Source organism: Stegodyphus dumicola, chromosome 10, assembly GCF_044657685.1.
Source record: "Stegodyphus dumicola isolate Sdum_Otavi_A_Nest chromosome 10, ASM4465768v1".
NCBI lineage: Eukaryota > Metazoa > Arthropoda > Arachnida > Araneae > Eresidae > Stegodyphus > Stegodyphus dumicola.
The window spans coordinates 151,005,860-151,025,698 of NC_140777.1; the positions used below are offsets into that span (position 1 = coordinate 151,005,860).

Genomic DNA, 19,839 nt, shown 5'->3' on the forward strand with positions numbered 1-19,839 from the left:
TCAAATGACCTGACTCAAAGTTAAAAGATAGTACAGCTAAAAAGTAATAAATTTCATAAAAAATGAATGCAATTAACATTTCTTATAAATTATATGCATCCTTAAATTTTAATTGCATTGAATTCACTTCTTAGAGTGGATTGCAATGCAATTGGGAAAAAAATAAATAAATAAATATGCCTCAAACAGTATACATATATAGTAGGTTAAAATATCATTTTAGTAAAAAACAGATATTTGTCCAGTATGATAGAACATTTTTATGACATGAAGATGAAGAAATATGTAATGTAAGAACATAATAAATAGTGCAATATAATCAATAATCAGTGCTCATATACTATAGGCATGCACATTTTCTGAGATTTCAACACACTGAATGTACACTTAGGACGCAGTATCTCAATGTAAACTAAATACACATCACAGAAGTTTACAGTGCGGATCAGAATAAAAATTTACACAAATATTTCTATTCTTTGAGAGAAAAAAAAAATTAGATTTAATTCACATGAGCTAGGTTTACAGCGATTTAGAAGGTGTTACTGACAGATTCATTTATTCCATGAGGATTGTGAGGGTACACAAGAAGTAGGGAGCAGTTACTTGCATGAAATGAACTAAATTAAAAAATAATTCTAAATATGACTTGGCTATCAAACAAATTTGGAGTTGACAAAGAGATTTTTTACAGCACCCTCGAATAACGGTAAGACGAGAAGTATTGAGTCGAACACACATACATACACATATTAAGAAGCTTGTTTATATACAAAAGAACATTTCAAAACAATTTTAAAGGTTTAAAACCTTGCGTGATGATGGGTTTTGTTAAAGAAATTCTGTATTATATATTTATATTAAATCTGTATTACATGTAACATCAGTTATATGTTGCGACTAATTATTTAAATGAAACCATAAAAAATTTGTTAAAAAGAAGAAAACTTTTCAGTATGGCATGCTACAATATACCATCCGGTATTACTATTAGTAAAGAGCGATAATTTTTAAATGAAATACACATCTTGTTATTAACGAGCTATTTTACAAATGTTGAATGTATAGCCTAAGCATTGCGGTTTGCGATTGCCACCCAGTGATGAAATTCACGAAAAGCACTGCCGACAAAGAGGTTAGAACTCATGGAGATGCCCTCCACGCAGTCAAAGGGAAGCCAAAAAAGGGGGAAAGCATGGCCTTAGTAGTGGTGCCTTAGAAAGATTGATGTGCTCTAACCACACCCAATTTTGTTCCTGGTAGTCGTAAAGGATCGCAGATTCTTCACGCCCTTTTTCCTTTCCTTTTCTCGCCATTTCATTTCATTTCTACATTATGTAAATTTCTACATTATATAATTGCATCCTGTAATTAATGAATGTATTGTGTTAAAAGTATTGTGAACACAAAACAGTAACTATGTACTCAAACTGTAATTTAATTATACTTTATTTATTCTAAGTATGTATATAATTCTCAAATTTTTCACGTGATAAATATTACTTATGTTTCGAAAACACTTAATTTGAATAAACAATGATAGAAATATGTAAATTTTACGTTGTTATTTTAAAACTCACACAACAAATGTGACTAAATATCAAATCCAGTTATTATATATTTACTTGAGCACAAAATAAAATGTAGTTAAACATATAAAAGGTAACACACCTGTAATGTAATTATGATCAGACATTAAAGTAAACTGTTTTCTTTTCCATGGAGAGCTTGCCACTCCCCTTGTTTACTTATCGTTTTGTCATCACATATCAGTTAATTACGAATATCACTCTTAGTGTTATTATGAAAAGGTAAATCTGAGAACTATATATCTTTCTTCGTGTACTGTACACAAAGAAAATAATCAAACTCTTTCTTGAAGGTCATTTAAACACACGTTCTAAAACATTCCTTTACATGGAAATGTAGACATTATTTCGCTGTAACAATTCAGTGCCTTTCAGATCTACGCATACAAAATCAGAAAACAGACTGAGAACTTGAAACCAGCTGGTGTTTTACCTCACTTCGCTCTGTAAGGTAATCGTTTTCTTGCCCTCACGTGGCGTGTTTCACTTTCTTCGTACTGTAATAGCAGAGAAACCATCTCCATGTATTCTAACCTCCTTGACTGCCAATGCACCTTTGTCCTGCTAGACATTCTTTGACTATAAATTGACCTTCGTACAATGAGAGATTAAAAACTCACTGGACCATAATCTAGCCTTATAGTTATAAAAAACCACTCAGAACGAGTTCTTTCCTTCCCGTCGCCGCAATGGCGAGAGGTGCGATCATCAATGATCGATAAAAGCCGAAGCCCTAAATCCAGTCCGCTTCACGCTCAGGAAAAAACACCTTCACACATCATCGTGGCTGGGATTTTTGCGAAGTTCGGTGAGTGAACTCGCTAATCATACTATAGAAATGATCCTATGAAGTATGATCTTGCTCTAATAAGGCCCTCTTAAAATTCGTGTTTACATTTATTTCATCACAAAAGTGGTGACTAAATATCATTATTAACAAATTTCCGTGTGTAGGAATTTATATTATTAAAGGACACTATATGAAAGACTTTTATACAACACTATGTGAGTAAGTTAAACATAGACGGAAAATTGTAAAGATTAAAATTTATTGATGTTAGTGTGAAATATGATTTCGGTGGAGATTTTTATAATTCAGGAGAATTTATGATTCTATCTAAAGCCTTCTCATTAAGAACCTGCCGTTAAGTCGATAGTTGCATTCAAGCGAACCAAATGAAGTTTTACTTATGGAAGAATTATTGTAACCAGCTGTAAATATTCAAATTTTTTTTATTATTTAAGATTTACAGAATCTAACAAGAACACATATTCCTACTATTCGAAGTATCGGCTACCCTACCGTTACGAAGATTAATGAAAACATTAAGAAGGTTAGAAAAGATAGAGATAACTCACACCAAAAATCTAGCCATTTCAAATTTTACTACTTTCAAATAATTCCAAATTCCAAGTAAATGGAGGTGCATCATTTTTACATGCCTATATTGGCCTCCATTTCTGACGCCACTGAAGGCTTGGAAAACTGCATTATCAAAGAAATAGGGCATTAACTACGCTGAAATATATTAGCTTTGCGTTTTCTTCGGGAACTACCCCACAATTTAAAGACTCGTTTCAGTGTTGTACGAGTGGAAGCCCATATCGTTGGGGCCTTTTGATCTTGGGATCCCATAAATGACCGCATCAACCGCCGCCTTTGCTCAAGGAGATATGCCGCACTCATGTGGAAATTAATTTTCATCAGATTTGCAAGCGACATTTACAAAGAACATAGCACCGGGGTCCGACAGAGAAATTCGCAAGAGAGAAGAGATGTCAACACACGATGAAGTAATATGCCGCGGATAATATGTAAATATGTGCATTTGTAAATAGACATTGTATCCACAGATTAGTAAATAATGTGAAATATCAAAATCGCACTGCGTGCGTTATTGGTGAGAATGGCCACACCCACACCAATATAATGTAAAGTGGCACTAAACATGTTCCCAATAAATATTGATTCTGCTTGATGTGTCATATCGTTTTAGAAGAAATGACTGCACGTCACTGATAGCATTATCTGCCGACTTTAACCTCGTCCAAATGGAATTAGCTTTTGTAACCACGCCCACATTCGTTGCATTATTTTCGGATATCAGCTCTCGGTTAGAGTAGATTCAAGGGTGCCCTTTCTATTATCAAAGTTTTCAAATTTTTATGATATACATTACTAAATGTTTTCTTAAGTATATATTGTGATCATGAGAGTTATTATCTTGCTTTGTTGTGCTGTTAAAATATATTTTATAATGTCTGTGTCTCTTTACTTTATAACAAACTGAGATTGATTTGATCAATAGCTTTATCAAAAATTTCATTATTTTCATTGGAAAAATTCAATATTCTCTATGACTGAAAATGTAAATTGCTGCAATGCACTTAATTCAATGTCTAATTTATGAATGTTAACATCAATGAAATCTAAAATGCAAATGAAACTGGAAAGAGAAACACACTTGTGTAGTACTAAAATTAGTCAAAAAGCAACTTTAAGTTTGAGTTTCATTCAAAATCTATGCCAAAGTAAGATAGCTATTTCTTTGGCCTGACAATTTTATTCTTGCTTTGAATATAAGCAATGTTGCAAATACTGCACAGAGATCTAAATCTGCATTATTTAAACTTTTATTGTGTAGGATGTTCTAAAACAATTATTTGATAATAATTTTAAAAAAAACTTCTTCAGTACGTAAAATTTAATCTCTTTAAGTAATATTTTTATTTCTATGTCGTGGAAACAGATATACAAATTTTAGATCATGGTGTATTAATATGCTGATTATATATAGGTGAATTTAGTAGCCCTATTGATTAAAGTAGGGAATTATTTTTCGGCCCAGGACAACTGAGAGAAATATTTTGAAAATTTTACACTGAAATAGTGCATGTTCTGAACTAAAATAGCATATCTACTGACTTCTTACTATATAAATCATTGAAAAATAAGATATGTGCTCTAAATTACCTTTAAATTAGAATAAATAGCTGTTATGCAAACAATTCAGAATAGTGCAGTGGATGCAAGCAGGAATTAAAATCGAGATAAAAAAGCTTCTATTTATATATGGGGACAAAAATAAATAAATAAATAAAAGGTTCTTTAGCTTAAAATTTTATGCTTTCCTTCTAATTAAAAATATTTTTATTAAAATGAAATCAACAGTTTCTGACTACTACGGATTAATAATTTTTAAACTCTGCATATAACAAGACATAATTCGTTTTTCATACATTTGTACGCTCATTGTAAACATCGCAAAGTGTAGCAGAAGCGTAGCGCCAACTTGCAGTCAGAATATCACAGAGACCACCGAAAGACTTTTTCCATCCTTTGACTAAAAGGCATTTGTCATTCTACAAAATGCCGAGTCGTTCTATACATTGCCTAGGTAAAGTATGCAATAATTATCATGTTTCATAGTTTGCCTAAAAACGCCAGGTATTTTGTAAAATACCTAGGTATTCTATACAATGCCGGAGTTTCATACGCTGCCGGTAATATACAGAAACACCTTGGACTAAAATATGATTTCATTATGATAAATATTATCATTACTTAATAAAGCATAAAAAAGAAGTTCATAATACATTTTAGTGTTTTTAAAATAACTTTTACAATTACAAAGTTACAAACTTTCCTTAATGTATTAAAAATATTTAAAAAAAAAAAAAACTTTTAATGTATATATGCCGTTTTGGCATTGAAATAGATGGGTAATATATTCCTTTTGAAGTATAATTTTTACACATATTAACTTATAAAAATGGCATATGAATGGTTCATATTCTTCCTTCAGTATCACATGACACAACATCCCTACATATAATAAAAGAAGAAGTCTGTGTGTCTTTAGTTCGTGCTGCGCGTAACCTAATAGACCCAGAACTACGAAATTTGATATATAGGGTGCATCTAGACAAGAGCCAGGGCACCTCGAAGATATTTTTTCAAAATTCGAATTATATATTTTTTTTAATTATTTTATCTTTTCGATTTTATCGTATCATTTTCAATAGATTAATTCTTTTAGAAACGTGGTTTTGGCTATCGTTTTTCCTTCAGACTGCTGACTGTTGAAAATATCAGATAAAATGTTGCTGTTTTTCCTTTTGTTTCTTGGACACCCAATATGCACATCGCAATCTTCTTATTCTGACGCGCATGTGTCTCGCTAGGCACAACAGAAAGAATTTTCATTTTTCTCCCTCTCTTTATCAGCTAATGGCAAGGAGGTTTACATATTTTATTTATTGTTTTTTTATTGCAATTTTTTTCTATTACGTTTTAATTACATATAATTTCAATTATGTAAAACGTTTTGCATTATTTCTTTTGGAAACAAAGTTCATGACTTCATTTATACCATTTGAATTCTGAAGATTTTACAACGGGAAGTTGGTTAATTTATTTATTAGGATAGTTAAATTTGTATTAAAGGATATTGTTTATTTCATTGTAATTTTGTTACATGTAAGACATTTTTTAAAAAAGAAATGTGGGTGTTTGTTTAAAGAAGTTGTTCTGCAGGTAAAATTCCGCACAGTTTTTAAATTTAACGTTTGATGTTCCCTTTAGGCATTTTTTCGTTACATTTAAAAGCCAGACGAAGGCTAGTCGCGTAGATGCTAGTTAGTACCTAAAACTGTGCACATAATTTCGTGACATTCTGTGGCTAACTTTTGGCAATGGAACTGGAAGTAAATGATGGTTCTAATCTGGTAGCGTGTTAGTATCTTACTTTCAAATGCCAAAAATCCTTCTACAAAATATGATTAAACACTCCAACGCGAACTGTATGCGCAGACGATATTTGCGGTGGCGAGAAACATTCTTTAAAAGCCTGATATAAAAATTTTAATGTATTCAACTAATGTAATTTCGCGCGTCTATTTAGTAATGAATAATAATTTGGGTACTCTTCTATCATCAGGGCCGGATTCAGAAGCGTATATATGTATGCACGAGTGTATGTATGTGCGCATATATGTGTGTACACACACAGATAAATAAGTACATGCACACATGAACATATATATCTATACATACATTTATGGATACCCGGTCCTGATAACAAAAGAGTAACATACTTTAAATGAATCTGCGTTTTTTTTTTCTTTTAAATCTCTTAGATTGTTAATTGATAACAGAATAAATTTGAAAGAAAAATTAAATATCTTACATTTCGCCACGCAGCGCTTAAAAATTAAAATATTTTAAGCTGGACAGTGGCAACCCATTTGCTTTAAATTGCTATGTTTTTTTTAAATTTAATTTGAGAGACAAATTATCTTTTGGTTTGGCCGAGTGGGAATACACTTCTTTTATATCGCCAAGTTTTCTGGTTAAATTTGAATGATAAATATCTCATGATTTTAAACGGCTTTTAAATCTCTGAATATGATTATGCTTATGAACGGCTTATGAAGAGCTTATGAACGGCTTTTAAATCTCTGAATTTTATACCACAAATTCCTTAAATTCCCACAAATATGAAATAAATCAAAACCGAAATTTAAAATTCGGGTTTCAAATTGCACACCTTTGGGTAGAGGACTATAGAGTGTTTAAAATTTGGTTCCAAAAGTTGTTCTGCAATACGATTAAACTGGAAATATTGCGTTTTGCTGATTAGCAACACACTTCTTTTATTTCACTGAGTTTTCTGATTAAATCTGAAACATAAATATTTTATGCTTTGCTGAGTGGCAACATTAAACTTTTAAATCTACGAGATGCTAATCTTCTCTGTATCGTTCCAATTTTAATATATGCACTGCCGAAGCAAGTACAATCCGAATTTGCATTTCACACCTATATATGGGAACATTTAATGATGGAATAACTAAACTGGTGGGTACGTTGTGTAGAACAACACAGCGAGCTGTTGAAATTTGCAGTTTTATCATTCTGTAGTTATTCATACGCGAACAGTTTTTGACCGTTCTTACGCGGAGATTATATTTTCAATAGAAGTTAATATTTTACATTTTCTCCTCAGCTTTATAAAATTAGAAACGCACATTCCCAAATTTTTTCATACCTTTCTTTCGGTAGAAAGTTCATGCGCATTTTCTTTTGTCAAGGCCAAATTATACTCAAGGCCTGTGCTAGTGTGAAACTATTCTTTTGTGTTTTCGCTGCGCTCCGTGAAATTTCTACTGACCGCGAGATGGCGGTACTCTTCTGCTACACTTTGCGACGTTTACAATGAGCAGAAGTATACCACAAACAAGTATGCTCTTGTTATATGGAAAATTTAATAACAATTAATCTCTAGTAGTCAGAAATTATACATTTCTTCTAAACAAAAATATTTTTATTTAGAAAGAAAGCATGAAATTTCAAGTTATCCCACTCGATTTTAATTCCTGCTTGCATCTAGATATATGCTATTTTGAATTGTACTTATTAGAGCTTCTTATTCTAACCCCTTCGCGCCGACTGTCACGTCTACGTGCCAGCAACGAACACACTCACCTACCGGCCGACACGCAGGCGTGACAGAGCATTTTCCCGTTTACTACCTACTGTCATGTGTTTGTCCTGAAACGAATTTGTGCCACGTATTTGTCCTGGAACGTTTTTCAAACTATAATTTCTGCCACAAGATGGCACTGTATGTCCATATGGTTTCAGATACATGTACATTAGACCTTCTACTCCAAATAAGAGAAGCATGACTCACATACACGTGTTTTTGATTATATAAACAAACGGCGAACTAAATGTTTCAGAATGGCGTGATTTATGACGTCTCTTTAAATCGCACTTTATTCGCACGTGGTAGTTGTTTATTGTAAGCAGAAGTTTTATATGCGCTAAAGCGTTGAGTATTTCGGTTTGCAGTTCAGTGTTTAGAAAATAATTATATCTTGTTAGACGTGAATTCTTTCTGTTTTTACCGTTGCAATGTCGAAGCGTCGGAATGATGCAAAATATTTCAAATATTGATTCTGAAATTCTGATATTCTTATATTGATTCTGAAAGATTAACTGAAAGACATTTTCCAAAACTTTGTTCAGAAGAGACTGATAAGAAAATGAGACGACGATGCTTCGTTTGTTCACATTTTCGGAAAAATACTCCAAAACGGCAAATGAGTTATTACTAGTTCAAGGAATGTAACGTAGGACTGTGTGTAGATCCCTCTTTCCAAATTTTTCATACGAAAAGAGAGTTTTAAGTAATATATTTAGTTTTCAGATGTATAATGTTAAAAGTCCTAAAATGGTGAGTAATTAAAATAAAATGTGTAAAATGTGCATTTAAAGAAGAAATAAGGTAATTAAAATATATATATATATAAATATTTACAAAGCATAAACCGTTAAAATACTCTATAGAGCATTATTAAACAATGCGTTGATACTTCGGAAATTTCATGGATTTAGGCTTAGTAGCAAAAAAGCCCCCGGCCCTGGAGAGACGTTCGCGGAAGACACTGCCGGCCTCCGCGCGCGTTTTCGCTACCCGGCTCGAAGGGGCTAATTTAAAGGTAAATTTAGAACATCTGTTTTACTTTTCAGTTATTTATACAGAACGAAGTTAGCAAGCTTCAGAACATAAACTATTTCACCGCGAAAGTTTCATCATATTCCTATCAATTGTCCTGGGCAACAAAATAATTTACTACCCTATATTAAATATATAATTAATAAATTAAAATCTAAAATTGTATATCTTTTTTTTTAATACATAAGAGAAAAATATTACTAAAAGAGATTTGATTTTAAGTGCTGAAGACTTTTTTCCTTCCTAATTATTATCAAATAATGTTTTGGGGGGTTGGATTAAATGATAAATGTTAAAATAATGCAGATTTAGAGCTCTGAAGAGTAATGCAACATTACAGATATTCAAAATAATACCAAGTATTCCAATATCACAAAGTAACCCTGAATATCAAGTATTCCAATATCACCGGCAGCATATAATAATGACATTAACCACAATGAATCATATAATGCGTCTGACCCAAATTAGTTGCTATATTTGAATACATTTGTACTGATTATTGATACTGTAAATTTTATAATTTCGTTTCAACATTTTTCACAAATTTCAGGGTGTTACGTTACCAATCAACAACATTTACTTACCAAGTATTCCCTCCTCATATCAGTACCAAATTGGTTTAAAAAATCTAGAGTTGCCACATCTTTACGCCACGCCCCATTTTGTAAAGACTCCTCATCAGTATTCGCAAAAAACTATCTTCAAGCTAAGGAATTGTGAATTCATTGATGTGTCCCGTCTATACGAGTTAGTTTCCCTTATAAATTCCTCCATGAAGGCATTTCTCAGGCAGACATCCGTCGTAGGTTTGCCTTAATCACATAAACGTGATCGTTCCGATTTACTGGCGGAAGGGTACTTACTTACAAAATGGGGCGTGGCTTAAAACCGTGCGAACCCTCTAAATTTGCCTCAGTAAAATTGTCTCCAAATAAATGCTACATTTGTACCAAGGAATTCAATATCACCAGCATATAATAATGACATACATGGCATTAACCGCAATGAATCAAATATAAAATTTGAATACTAAGTACTTCAATATCGTTGACAGCATTTAATAAAATATAAAGCCTTATTCGAGAAAATAAAAATGTATTCTCTCTATTAATTTACATATATTACCTCATGAATTTCCATTACATGAAGTACAATCGCAAAACACTCAACAAGGTAACCACAAATTCAAGTTCAACACACTCATACATGACACTGATTAAAATGAGGTACGCTCTAGAGAATTTTGAAGATAGGACAGAGAGTATTCAAATGACCTGACTCAAAGTTAAAAGATAGTACAGCTAAAAAGTAATAAATTTCATAAAAAATGAATGCAATTAACATTTCTTATAAATTATATGCATCCTTAAATTTTAATTGCATTGAATTCACTTCTCAGAGTGGATTGCAATGCAATTGGGAAAAAAATAAATAAATAAATATGCCTCAAACAGTATACATATATAGTAGGTTAAAATATCATTTTAGTAAAAAACAGAGATTTTGTCCAGTATGATAGAACATTTTTATGACATGAAGATGAAGAAATATGTAATGTAAGAACATAATAAATAGTGCAATATAATCAATAATCAGTGCTCATATACTATAGGCATGCACATTTTCTGAGATTTCAACACACTGAATGTACACTTAGCACGCAGTATCTGAATGTAAACTAAATACACATCACAGAAGTTTACAGTGCGGATCAGAATAAAAATTTACACAAATATTTCTATTCTTTGAGAGGAAAAAAAAATTAGATTTAATTCACATGAGCTAGGTTTACAGCGATTTAGAAGGTGTTACTGACAGATTCATTTATTCCATGAGGATTGTGAGGGTACACAAGAAGTAGGGAGCAGTAACTTGCATGAAATGAACTAAATTAAAAAATAATTCTAAATATGACTTGGCTATCAAACAAATTTGGAGTTGACAAAGAGATTTTTTACAGCACACTCGAATAACGGTAAGACGAGAAGTATTGAGTCGAACACACATACATATTAAGAAGCTTGTTTATATACAAAAGAACATTTCAAAACAATTTTAAAGGTTTAAAACCTTGCGTGATGATGGGTTTTGTTAAAGAAATTCTGTATTATATATTTATATTAAATCTGTATTACATGTAACATCAGTTATATGTTGCGACTAATTATTTAAATGAAACCATAAAAAATTTGTTAAAAGGAAGAAAACTTTGCAGTATGGCATGCTACAATATAGCATCCGGTATTACTATTAGTAAAGAGCGATAATTTTTAAATGAAATACACATCTTGTTATTAACGAGCTATTTTACAAATGTTAAATGTATAGCCTAAGCATTGCGGTTTGCGATTGCCACCCAGTGATGAAATTCACGAAAAGCACTGCCGACAAAGAGGTTAGAACTCATGGAGATGCCCTCCACGCAGTCGAAGGGAAGCCAAAAAAGGGGGAAAGCATGGCCTTAGTAGTGGTGCCTTAGAAAGATTGATGTGCTCTAACCACACCCAATTTTGTTCCTGCGCAGATTCTTCACGCCCTTTTTCCTTTCCTTTTCTTGCCATTTCATTTCATTTCTACATTATGTAAATTTCTACATTATATGATTGCATCCTGTAATTAATGAATGTATTGTGTTAAAAGTATTGTGAACACAAAACAGTAACTATGTACTCAAACTGTAATTTAATTATACTTTATTTATTCTAAGTATGTATATAATTCTCAAATTTTTCACGTGATAAATATTACTTATGTTTCGAAAACACTTAATTTGAATAAACAATGATAGAAATATGTAAATTTTACGTTGTTATTTTAAAACTCACACAACAAATGTGACTAAATATCAAATCCAGTTATTATATATTTACTTGAGCACAAAATAAAATGTAGTTAAACATATAAAAGGTAACACACCTGTATTGTAATTATGATCAGACATTAAAGTAAACTGTTTTCTTTTCCATGGAGAGCTTGCCACTCCCCTTGTTTACTTATCGTTTTGTCATCACATATAAGTTAATTACGAATATCACTCTTAGTGTTATTATGAAAAGGTAAATCTGAGAACTATATATCTTTCTTCGTGTACTGTACACAAAGAAAATAATCAAACTCTTTCTTGAAGGTCATTTAAACACACGTTCTAAAACATTCCTTTACATGGAAATGTAGACATTATTTCGCTGTAACAATTCAGTGCCTTTCAGATCTACGCATACAAAATCAGAAAACAGACTGAGAACTTGAAACCAGCTGGTGTTTTACCTCACTTCGCTCTGTAAGGTAATCGTTTTCTTGCCCTCACGTGGCGTGTTTCACTTTCTTCGTACTGTAATAGCAGAGAAACCATCTCCATGTATTCTAACCTCCTTGACTGCCAATGCACATTTGTCCTGCTAGACATTCTTTGACTATAAATTGACTTTCGTACAATGAGAGATTAAAAACTCACTGGACCATAATCTAGCCTTACAGTTATAAAAAACCACTCAGAACGAGTTCTTTCCTTCCCGTCGCCGCAATGGCGAGAGGTGCGATCATCAATGACTCGATAATAGCCGAAGCCCTAAATCCAGTCCGCTTCACGCTCAGGAAAAAACACCTTCACACATCATCGTGGCTGGGATTTTTGCGAAGTTCGGTGAGTGAACTCGCTAAACATACTATAGAAATGATCCTATGAAGTATGATCTTGCTCTAATAAGGCCCTCTTAAAATTCGTGTTTACATTTATTTCATCACAAAAGTGGTGACTAAATATCATTATTAACAAATTTCCGTGTGTAGGAATTTATATTATTAAAGGACACTATATGAAAGACTTTTATACAACACTATGTGAGTAAGTTAAACATAGACGGAAAATTGTAAAGATTAAAATTTATTGATGTTAGTGTGAAATATGATTTCGGTGGAGATTTTTATAATTCAGGAGAATTTATGATTCTATCTAAAGCCTTCTCATTAAGAACCTGCCGTTAAGTCGATAGTTGCATTCAAGCGAACCAAATGAAGTTTTACTTATGGAAGAATTATTGTAACCAGCTGTAAATATTCAAATTTTTTTTATTATTTAAGATTTACAGAATCTAACAAGAACACATATTCCTACTATTCGAAGTATCGGCTACCGTTACGAAGATTAATGAAAACATTAAGAAGGTTAGAAAAGATAGAGATAACTCACACCAAAAATCTAGCCATTTCAAATTTTACTACTTTCAAATAATTCCAAATTCCAAGTAAATGGAGGTGCATCATTTTTACATGCCTATATTTGCCTCCATTTCTGACGCCACTGAAGGCTTGGAAAACTGCATTATCAAAGAAATAGGGCTTTAACTACGCTGAAATATATTAGCTTTGCGTTTTCTTCGGGAACTACCCCACAATTTAAAGACTCGTTTCAGTGATGTACGAGTGGAAGCCCATATCGTTGGGGCCTTTTGATCTTGGGATCCCATAAATGACCGCATCAACCGCCGCCTTTGCTCAAGGAGATATGCCGCACTCATGTGGAAATTAATTTTCATCAGATTTTCAAGGGACATTTACAAAGAACATAGCACCGGGGTCCGACAGAGAAATACGCAAGAGAGAAGAGATGTCAACACACGATGAAATAATATGCCGCGGATAATATGTAAATATGTGCATTTGTAAATAGACATTGTATCCACAGATTAGTAAATAATGTGAAATATCAAAATCGCACTGCGTGCGTTATTGGTGAGAATGGCCACGCCCACACCAATATAATGTAAAGTGGCACTAAACATGTCCCCAATAAATATTGATTCTGCTTGATGTGTCATATCGTTTTAGAAGAAACGACTGCACGTCACTGATAGCATTATCTGCCGACTTTAACCTCGTCCAAATGGAATTAGCTTTTGTAACCACGCCCACATTCGTTGCATTATTTTCGGATATCAGCTCTCGGTTAGAGTAGATTCAAGGGTGCCCTTTCTATTATCAAAGTTTTCAAATTTTTATGATATACATTACTAAATGTTTTCTTAAGTATATATTGTGATCATGAGAGTTATTATCTTGCTTTGTTGTGCTGTTAAAATATATTTTATAATGTCTGTGTCTCTTTTCTTTATAACAAACTGAGATTGATTTGATCAATAGCTTTATCAAAAATTTCATTATTTTCATTGGAAAAATTCAATATTCTCTATGACTGAAAATGTAAATTGCTGCAATGCACTTAATTCAATGTCTAATTTATGAATGTTAACATCAATGAAATCTAAAATGCAAATGAAACTGGAAAGAGAAACACACTTGTGTAGTACTAAAATTAGTCAAAAAGCAACTTTAAGTTTGAGTTTCATTCAAAATCTATGCCAAAGAAAGATAGCTATTTCTTTGGCCTGACAATTTTATTCTTGCTTTGAATATAAGCAATGTTGCAAATACTGCACAGAGATCTAAATCTGCATTTTTTAAACTTTTATTGTGTAGGATGTTCTAAAACAATTATTTGTTAATAATTTTAAAAAAACTTCTTCAGTACGTACAATTTAATCTCTTTAAGTAATATTTTTATTCCTATGTCGTGGAAACAGATATACAAATTTTAGATCATGGTGTATTAATATGCTGATTATATATAGATGAATTTAGTAGCCCTATTGATGAAAGTAGGGAATTATTTTTCGCCCCAGGACAACTGAGAGAAATATTTTGAAAATTTTACACTGAAATAGTGCATGTTCTGAACTAAAATAGCATATCTACTGACTTCTTACTATATAAATCATTGAAAAATAAGATATGTGCTCTAAATTACCTTTAAATTAGAATAAATAGCTGTTATGCAAACAATTCAGAATAGTGCAGTGGATGCAAGCAGGAATTAAAATCGAGATAAAAAAGCTTGTATTTATATATGGGGACAAAAAATAAATAAATAAATAAAAGGTTCTTTAGCTTAAAATTTCATGCTTTCCTTCTAATTGAAAATATTTTTATTAAAATGAAATCAACAGTTTCTGACTACTACGGATTAATAATTTTTAAACTCTGCATATAACAAGACATAATTCGTTTTTGATACATTTGTACGCTCATTGTAAACATCGCAAAGTGTAGCAGAAGCGTAGCGCCAACTTGCAGTCAGAATATCACAGAGACCACCGAAAGACTTTTTCCATCCTTTGACTAAAAGGCATTTGTCATTCTACAAAATGCCGAGTCGTTCTATACATTGCCTAGGTAAAGTATGCAATAATTATCATGTTTCATAGTTTGCCTAAAAACGCCAGGTATTTTGTAAAATACCTAGGTATTCTATACAATGCCGGAGTTTCATACGCTGCCGGTAATATACAGAATTTTTAGAACTCCTTTTTAATAAATTTCGTCTTCAATGATTCACATTTTTGATAAAAATGGTTTTTCAATAGTCTTAATGCCGAGTAAATGGCAATTGTTATGAAAAAATCATTCATTTTGCAGCAGCATCGCATTATATAATATTACCGTATACTTAACGTCTACCGTTAGAAGTTCCGTCCATTAAATTTTAACAGGATTATATGCAACAAAATTTCTTTTGTTGAATTTTTTGGCACTTTTCAGTTTTGCCGGCGCAGGCCATAAAGTCGCCAATAATGGTACAACTGATACGAAAAGGGATATCCTCGCTGAACCTTTTGCGCCTCATCCTCGAAACAAGTTGCAGCCATTTCTTATCAGATTGATTCTTTCTTTCAATACTGGCATAACAATTACATAGAATTTTTACCAGGCCCTAAAGCCATTCGCGGTAATTAAGTCAATTAGAATGCAATAACACCACTCATCCGAAGGCGAAAATTCAGAAAAGGCACAGTCAAGGGAATTCATCAAATCTAATGAGAATGCACTAGCGAAGTACAACATTGCGGTTTTACATAATTTCTCAGTTAGCTATTCATACGAATTGAAATAATTCTTGCATTTAAACTTGTATTCCAAATTAAGATTTAACTTGAAATTAATGTAGATAATTACTGAGAGAATTAGATTTTTGTAGCGTAGTTTACGTGAGATGACTTGTGGTCATGGGATATGAACCTTCGAATCTCAATGTTGAACCAAGAAAGCATAGTAAATTCATAATTAACGCCTTTTTACAGATTTATTGTCTTTATTTATTGGCTTTAGACAAAAAATTAAGCGATATTAAAATATATGCCTTCCAAATAAACAATTCTTAGGGCTAACATTTGTTAACATTTTTTACGTCAGTACTTGTGTATGGTATGTTGTCGCCAATAACGTCTGCTTGGCAAGATTTGCGCCGGCGAAACTGAAAAGTACCAATTCTTTTTATAATATATTCTTAAATCAATTTATTGCATAGATAGAACTTGATTTTAAACGTTATATAAATCTGATATTTAATATGCCTGTATTTTTAACAAATTTTGTAAAAATCAAAATTTTATTACCACAAAAGGGGAGTGTATATACCGTCTTTACTCACGTAATAGTGCCTCTCACTTAAAAGTTGGACCCCCGTTTTGAAGCAGAAAAATCGTCAAAAGGGTACAGTATGGTGTAGTACATTTTCCCCCGCACCATAGTCGCAGCTAGACTGTTACAAATAAAAAATTGGCAGAAAAAGTGCGAGTAAATACGGTAGTTTTAGTTATTTTATTTCTACCTTGGACTAAAATATGATTTCATTATGATAAATATTATCATTACTTAAAAAAGCATAAATAAAGATGTTCATAATACATTTTAGTGTTTTTAAAATAACTTTTACAATTACAAAGTTACAAAATTTCCTTAATGTATTAAAAATATTTTTAGAAAAAAACTTTTAAAGTATATATGCCGTTTTGGAATTGAAATAGATGGCTAATATATTCCTTTTGAAGTATAATTTTTACACATATTAACTTATAAAAATGGCATATGAATGGTTCATATTCTTCCTTCAGTATCACATGACACAACATCCCTACATATAATAAAAGAAGAAGTCTGTGTGTCTTTAGTTCGTGCTGCGCGTAACCTAATAGACCCAGAACTACGAAATTTGATATATAGGGTGCATCTAGACAAGAGCCAGGGCACCTCGAAGAGATTTTTTCAAAATTCGAATTATATTTTTTTTTTATTTTATCTTTTCGATTTTATGGTATCATTTTCAATAGATTAATTCTTTTAGAAACGTGGTTTTGGCTATCGTTTTTCCTTCAGACTGCTGACTGTTGAAAATATCAGATAAAATGTTGCTGTTTTTCCTTTTGTTTCTTGGACACCCAATATGCACATCGCAATCTTCTTATTCTGACGCGCATGTGTCTCGCTAGGCACAACAGAAAGAATTTTCATTTTTCTCCCTCTCTTTATCAGCTAATGGCAAGGAGGTTTACATATTTTATTTATTGTTTTTTTATTGCAATTTTTTTTACATTACGTTTTAATTACGTATAATTTCAATTATGTAAAACGTTTTGCATTATTTCTTTTGGAAACAAAGTTCATGACTTCATTTATACCATTTGAATTCTGAAGATTTTACAACGGGAAGTTGGTTAATTTATTTATTAGGATAGTTAAATTTGTATTGAAGGATATTGTTTATTTCATTGTAATTTTGTTACATGTAAGACATTTTTTAAAAAAGAAATGTGGGTGTTTGTTTAAAGAAGTTGTTCTGCGGGTAAAATTCCGCACAGTTTTTAAATTTAACGTTTGATGTTCCCTTTAGGCATTTTTTCGTTACATTTAAAAGCCAGACGAAGGCTAGTCGCGTAGCTGCTAGTTAGTACCTAAAACTGTGCACATAATTTCGTGACATTCTGTGGCTAACTTTTGGCAATGGAACTGGAAGTAAATGATGGTTCTAATCTGGTAGCGTGTTAGTATCTTACTTTCAAATGCCAAAAGTCCTTCTACAAAATATGATTAAACACTCCAACGCGAACTGTATGCGCAGACGATATTTGCGGTGGCGAGAAACATTCTTTAAAAGCCTGATATAAAAATTTTAATGTATTCAACTAATGTAATTTCGCGCGTCTATTTAGTAATGAATAATAATTTGGGTACTCTTCCATCATCAGGGCCGGATTCAGAAGCGTATATATGTATGCACGAGTGTATGTATGTGCGCATATATGTGTGTACACACACAGATAAATAAGTACATGCACACATTAACATATATATCTATACATACATTTATGGATACCCGGTCCTGATAACAAAAGAGTAACATACTTTAAATGAATCTGCGTTTTTTTTTTCTTTTAAATCTCTTAGATTGTTAATTGATAACAGAATAAATTTGAAAGAAAAATTAAATATCTTACATTTCGCCACGCAGCGCTTAAAAATTAAAATATTTTAAGCTGGACAGTGGCAACCCATTTGCTTTAAATTGCTATGTTTTTTTTTTAATTTAATTTGAGAGACAAATTATCTTTTGGTTTGGCCGAGTGGCAATACACTTCTTTTATATCGCCAAGTTTTCTGGTTAAATTTGAATGATAAATATCTCATGATTTTAAACGGCTTTTAAATCTCTGAATATGATTATGCTTATGAACGGCTTATGAAGAGCTTAGGAACGGCTTTTAAATCTCTGAATTTTATACCACAAATTCCTTAAATTCCCACAAATATGAAATAAATCAAAACCGAAATTTAAAATTCGGGTTTCGAATTGCACACCTTTGGGTAGAGGACTATAGAGTGTTTAAAATTTGGTTCCAAATGTTGTTCTGCAATACGATTAAACTGGAAATATTGCGTTTTGCTGATTGGCAACACACTTCTTTTATTTCACTGAGTTTTCTGATTAAATCTGAAACATAAATATTTTATGCTTTGCTGAGTGGCAACATTAAACTTTTAAATCTACGAGTTTTTAATGAAAAGTTCCTTAAATTCGCACAAAATATAAAATAAATAAAACTCAGCGAGGAACATTCAAGCATACATGTACACGTAGATTCTTCATTATTTAATGATGTCACACAAATCAAAAGCAAATTCTTCAGACAATGGCTCTCAGAGTTTCCACTAATGATGTTTTCCTCCTGAGGTTATGCACAATGATTTAAAAATTACTTCCATCAATAAAAACATTTTGAGCTTTCTTTTAAGATTTTATGATAACTGTGAGCGTCATCACTTTGAAGTCGTAAATTAAGTTAATGACAGATCGTCCAAAAATAAAAGATGGGAGTTCATATTATTTGAGACGACTTTCGTGGGGCCCCGGCTGAATTTCTCAACAAACCGTAAATGTATACAAACAACGGAGGTTCGAGAGATTTATCAGCTAGAGAAAAAAATGTGGAACGCTTCACGATTTTGCGTGTCATCCTTGCGCAGGGGCCATGCTAATCTTCTCTGTATCGTTCCAATTTTAGTATATGCACTGCCGAAGCGAGTACAATCCGAATTTGCATCTCACACCTATATATGGGAACATTTAATGATGGAATAACTAAACTAGTGGGTACGTTGTGTAGAACAACACAGCGAGCTGTTGAAATTTGCAGTTTTATCAATATGTAGTTATTCATACGCGAATAGTTTTTGACCGTTCTTACGCAGAGATTATATTTTCAATAGAAGCGCAGATTCCCAAATTTTTTTCATACCTTTCTTTCGGTAGAAAGTTCATGCGCATTTTCTTTTGTCAAGGCCAAATTATACTCAAGGCCTGTGCTAGTGTGAAACTATTCTTTTGTGTTTTCGCT

General features: G+C 32.2%; 3 non-coding genes and 1 pseudogene across 3 annotated transcripts; all 4 read right to left on the reverse strand.

Moving 5' to 3' along the window:
- Positions 1-2,241: 2,241 nt before the first annotated feature.
- Positions 2,242-2,450, reverse strand: LOC146995148 (small nucleolar RNA U3). The gene has a single exon (XR_015043732.1). It is a non-coding gene; the product is annotated as a small nucleolar RNA U3 (small nucleolar RNA).
- A 4,881-nt stretch (positions 2,451-7,331) lies between these two features.
- On the reverse strand, positions 7,332-7,388 carry LOC146995149 (U6 spliceosomal RNA; annotated as a pseudogene).
- Positions 7,389-12,601: 5,213 nt separating this feature from the next.
- Positions 12,602-12,811, reverse strand: LOC146995150 (small nucleolar RNA U3). Its single transcript, XR_015043756.1, has one exon. It is a non-coding gene; the product is annotated as a small nucleolar RNA U3 (small nucleolar RNA).
- Positions 12,812-19,423: 6,612 nt separating this feature from the next.
- On the reverse strand, positions 19,424-19,530 carry LOC146995151 (U6 spliceosomal RNA). Its single transcript, XR_015043741.1, has one exon. It is a non-coding gene; the product is annotated as a U6 spliceosomal RNA (small nuclear RNA).
- Positions 19,531-19,839: the final 309 nt, after the last annotated feature.